General features: G+C 34.9%; 1 non-coding gene across 1 annotated transcript; it reads right to left on the bottom strand.

Moving 5' to 3' along the window:
- Positions 1 to 843: 843 nt before the first annotated feature.
- LOC122100190 lies at positions 844 to 945 on the bottom strand. Its single transcript, XR_006146127.1, has one exon. It is a non-coding gene; the product is annotated as a U6 spliceosomal RNA (small nuclear RNA).
- Positions 946 to 5,707: the final 4,762 nt, after the last annotated feature.

Raw genomic sequence — 5,707 nt, 5'->3', positions numbered from 1 at the left:
ACACTCCCCCACTTTCGCCACCCTGTCCTCCTCCCCCCAAAGTTGTAAAGTTCATTTTTTGACATAACGACTTGTTCATCTCATTGTTGCAATGGGTCCACCTGCATCCCTTTTTAAACAATTTGTGTTTCCCTTCCACTGCACAAAGTATACCAACATCAAATACAGTGAAAACAGGGGCTTTAGCTTGCAGGAGGAACATACAAAGCAACAAAGAATTCATCTTATAAATATCTTAGAAACAATCGCAAGAAATAAAAACCATTTGAATCCTTATCTTGGGGTTCATTTTGCCTAACAGCAACTTATATGATGTTTTCTGCTTGTAGCAGACACATACTAGTTATTGCAATTAAGGAAACCATGGGACCTATCTTTCTTTGGGCCTGGCTTACTTCACTTCTTTGGGCCTGGCTTAATTCACTTGATATAATTTTTTCCATGTCTTTCCATTTCCTAACAAACTGGGTGATGTCATTCTTTCTGATGGAGGCATAGAATTCCAGTACACACACACACACACACACACACACACACACACACACACACATACATTTTCTTGATCCATTCGTTTACTTTGAGGCCTCGGGTTTGGTTCTGTATCTTACCTTTGGTAAATAATGCTGCAATGAACATAGTTTTGCTGGTAGTTTTAGTATGGTCTTGTTTGTGATCATTTGGGTGAATGCCCAAAATGGGATTGCTGGGACTTAGGGGCGCTCTATTGTAGTCTTTTGAGGAACCGCCATACTACTTTCCAAAGTCTTCGAACAAGTTTAAACTCCCAACAACAATGCATTAAGGTTCCCTTCTGTCCACATCCCCTCCAGCATTTGTTCTTTTAAAAATCTAGAATGCTTCACGAAGTTGAGTGTCATCCTCAGTCAGGGGCTATTCTTCTCTTTATTGTTCCAATGTTAGTGTATGTGCTACTGAATTGAGCACAGAACATTTTTTATACATAAAGTGTAATTGATTTTCTTAAACTAGACAATTCCACAAAAATTAAATTCAAAAGAATTGTCATGAAATTTTAGAACCATGTATTTCTTACATAAGAACACATTTAAGAATAAAGTCAAGTTTGACATGTCAAAAACAGAATAACACCAGATATTTGTTGTTCAACAGATGTATAGGAGGAGGAATTCAATTATTCTGTACAAGGAACCTGCCATAAGGAAAACTATAGAAAGTGTTAAGGTTTGTTAAAAGTTTTAATGTTTTAAATATGTTTAATTTTGGGAATTTGCTCATATATGCCAAAATTAAGACTATTTAGCACGTTGTAAAACTTTTTCATAAAGCATTTAAGATTCATGGTACATACTACTAAATATGTACATTTCAGAGTTTATAGAAACTTTACTAATGAGAAGTTGCAAAGTGTTTGTGTAAAGAAGCAGATTTAAGACATTAACTGCACAGTTTCTGTTAAAATTTAAAGGCTTCTTTATATGTTAGTGAGGAACAAATGATGGTATAAGCCATATACAAATGATGAGATGAACCATAAATAATAATCTTAATAATAATAATAATAATAATAATAATAATCTTTAAAGGCTACTCGTAGCCTATAAAATTTTTGTTGAACATCATAGACTTAGGCAGTTTTAAATGTACAGCAATATGAGAAAATAATAAATCGAATATGTAGTACATTTCAAATACTGGAAACTGGTAATTGTTTTTTTATTTTATTAATCATTAATATTTATGTATTGGTTTTCCTTATTTGTAGCATTGTTTTCCTTGTTGTAATATAAAACAACTTTTTGTAAGTCATCATTAGGAAGTACTTTGAGAATGTTATTGGGATGGCCACACTGTTTTTTATAGGTATATGTGAATTTACAAAGAGCAAAATTAATAAGAACAAAATATTGATTAAAATTGTATCAATTAGAATCTGAATCAGGAGTGTTGATAAATGTCCACACCTAAAATCTTAGCCCTAGACTGAAGCACTAGTGTTACAATGTTGAGCACACAAAAGTGAGAGACTGCGTTTTGTTTGGTTTTTGTTTTGTTTTTGTTGGTTTTGGGGCTTGAACTCTGGGTCCTGGGTGCTGTCTCTCAGCTCTTCAGCTCAAGGCTAGTGGTACTACTTGAGTCACAGCACCTCTTCCATCTTTTTCTGCTTATGTGGTGCTGAGGAATCAAACCCAGGACCTCATGCATGCAAGGCAAGCACTCTACACTGAACCACCCTCCCAGCACCTGAGAGACTGTGTTTTAAAAAAATCATCTAAGCAACATTTACTTTCTGTTTTTTGTTATATAATGAAATAAAGAATATCTTTTTATATTTTTGAATGGTCATACTTCTAAATTTATATCAAATTCAGCCACTTTATCCTTTTCAAAGTCATGTAATATCTCTGAGAGTTTGCTTCTGTAAAGATTGTTTTTGTATTGATAATTTATTCTGAGTCATTTTTATTTTTAATCAAAAGCACTTTATATTTTATGGTTTTTTGTGTTTTTTTTTAAGTGTGAAAATACCAGACAGAGGGGTTACAATTAAATGGGCAAGGTAATGAGTACATTTCTTATCAAGCATTGTTGCATACTCCTTTGTTTCTCCTTACTATCCCTTCCCATCTCACCCCCCTTACATCCCATTTCCCCATTCCACTTCCCCCCAACCAAAGTTGTAAAATTTGTTTTTGACATAATGTCTTGTATATCTCATTGTTGCAATGGATCCACCTGTATCCCTATTTAAAAAAATTTTCCCCTTCCCCTCCACAAATTATACCAACATCAAATACAGCGAAAACAGGGGTTATACCATGCGGGAGGGACATAAAAAGTAACAAAGAAGTCATCTTATAAATATGTTAGAAATAATTACAGAAAAGAAAAAAATTTGAATTCTTATCTTGGGGTTCACTTCACCTAACATCAACTTATCTAACAATTTCTGCATGTCTCAGACATACACTAGTAATTGCTAATAAGGGAAACCATGGGACCTTTGTTTCTTTGGGCCTGGCTTACTTCACTTAATATAATTTTTTCCAAGTTTTCCATTTCTTAACAAATGGGGCAATATCATTCTTTCAGATAGAGACATAGAATTCCATTGTGTATATATACAACATTTTCTTGATCCATTCATCTACTGAGGGACATCTGGGTTGGTTCCATATCTTAGCTATGGTAATGCTGCAATAAATATATCTGTGTGGTAGCTTTAGTATGGTCTTGTTTGTGATCATTTGGGTAAATGCCCAAAAGTGGGATTGCTGGGTCATAGGGGAGCTCTATGTGGAGTCTTTGGGGAACCTCCATACTACTTTCCAAAGTGGTTGAAAAACATTACACTCTCACTAACAATGAAGTAAGGTTCCCTTCTGTCCACATTCCCTCCAGCATCTGTTGATATTAGAGTTCTTGATTATAGCCATTCTAACTTGGGTGAGGTGATATCTCAGTGTTGATTGATTTGCATTTCTTTTATGGCTAGGGAGGTTGAGCATTTCTGCATGTCTTTATTGGTCACCCTCCTTTCCTCTTCAGAGAAGTTTCTCTTTATGTCTTTAGCCCACTTATTTATTGGGCAGTATTTTCTTTGAGTATTTGTTGTTGGGGGATTTAATTTTTTGATTTCCAGGTCTGTTTTAGATATGAAACCCTTGTCGGTTGTATGGCTAGTGAAGATCCTCTCCGATTCCGTGGGCTTTCTATTGATCCTGCTAGCTATGTCCTTTGCTATGCAGAAGCTCTGCAATTACATGCAATCCCATTTGTCCAACCTTTCTTTCATTTGTTGTGCTTTTGCATTTCTTTTCAGAAAATTTCAGCCTTTGTCAAGGAGACCTAGGGTTTCTCCTATTCCATCCTGTAATGTTTTCAGAGTGTCTGGTTTGACTCCAAGGTCTTTGATCCATTTGGGCTTGATTCTGGTACAGGGTGATATATAAGGATCTAGCCTTAATTTTCTACAAGTGATTAACCAATTTTGCCAGTACCATTTACTGAACAGCCTTTCTTCGATTTTATCTTTTTAGATCGTTTATCGAATATTAGATGATTATGGATCTGTAGGTTCATTTCTGGGTTTTCAATTCTATTCCATTGTTCCTGAGATCTTTTCTTGTGCCAATACAAAACTCTTTTAATTACTATGGCTTTGTAGTAGAGTTTGAAATTTGGTATTGATATTCCTCCAACACTGTTCTTTCTGTTAAGGATCGCTTTTTTCAATTGGGGGTCTTTTGTTGTTCCATATGAATTTTTGGATTGCCTCTTCTATTTCCTTGAAGAATGCGATTGGAATATTGATAGGTATGACATTGAACTTGTAGATAGCCTTGGAAAATATTGCCATTTTCACAAGGTTCATCCTTCCTATCGAGGAACATGGGAGGTTTTTGCCACTTTCTAAGTTCTGTTTTGATTTCCTTTTTCAGATTTTTAAAGTTTTCATCAGAGAAGTCCTTCACTTCTTTGGTTAAGTTAATTCCTAGATATTTTATTTTTTGTGGGGCTATTACAAATGGAAAAGCTTTCTTGATTTGAGCCACACTTTTCTCATTGTTGGCATACAGAAAAGCCATTAATTTTTGAGGGTTAATTTTATACCCTGGTATTTTTCCAGGTTTGAATCAGCTTGAGTAATTTGGGAGTGGTGTCCGTGGTTTTCTTTAAGTACAAGATCATGTCATCTGCAAAGAGGGAGAATTTTACTTCTTCTTTCCCTATTTGGATCCCTTTTATGTTGGCATATTGTCTTATTTCTGTAGCTAGGCATTCTAATACTAAATTGAAGAAAAGTTGAGAGAGTGGACATCCTTGTTTCATTCCCGAGTTAAGAGGAAATGGCTTTAGTTTTTCACTATTAATTATAATGCTGGTTGTAGGTTTTCCATATACAGTTTTTATTGTATTGAGGAATGTTCCATGGATTCCTAATTTTTCCAGAACCTTCATGATAAAGGGGTGTTGGATCTGGTCCAATGCTTTTTCTGAATCTGTTGAGATAACCATGTGGTTTTAATCTTTGCTCTTGTTGATGTGATGAATTATATTAATTGATTTGTGTATATTGAGACAGGTTTGCATCCCTGAAATAAATCCTGTATATTGGTGTATGATTTTTTGGATGAATTGTTGAAGTCGATTGGCCAAAATTTTGTTGAGAAGTTTTGCATCAATGTTCATCAAAGAAATGGGTCTACACTTCTCTTTCTTTGATGAGTCCGTGCCTGGTTTTGGGATGAGGGTTATGATGGCTTCATAGAATGTTTTCAGTAGTGAACTTTCTCTTTCAATTTCATTTAAGAGTTGGAGTAGTATTGGTGTGAGCTCTAATTTGAAGCTCTTGTATAGTTCCGCTGTAAATCCATCATGTCCTGGGATTTTCTTACATGGGAGGTCTCTTTTTGCTGTGTCTATTTCAATGCTTGATGTGGGCCCCTTAATATGCTTTAACTCATCTTGGTTTAGTATTTGCATGTTGATAATTGCTAGCAAAAGGTCCATTTCTGCCAAGTTTTCAAACTTATTCGCATAAAGATTTGAAAATATTCCCTTATAATGTTCAGAATCTTGGTTGTTTCTGTGGTGATGTTTCCATTCTCACATCTGAGTTTATTTATTTGGGTGTGTTCCTTCTTTTTCTGATAAGATTTGCTAAGGGTTTGTCAATTTTGTTAATTTTTTCATAGAACCAACTCTTTGTTTTGTTGATTCATTG

The sequence above is a fragment of the Dipodomys spectabilis genome, unplaced genomic scaffold (genome assembly GCF_019054845.1).
Source record: "Dipodomys spectabilis isolate Male_0828 unplaced genomic scaffold, ASM1905484v1 ptg000568l, whole genome shotgun sequence".
NCBI lineage: Eukaryota > Metazoa > Chordata > Mammalia > Rodentia > Heteromyidae > Dipodomys > Dipodomys spectabilis.
Note: the sequence above shows the minus strand (reverse complement) of the source record. Positions and strands in the feature narration are given on the sequence as shown.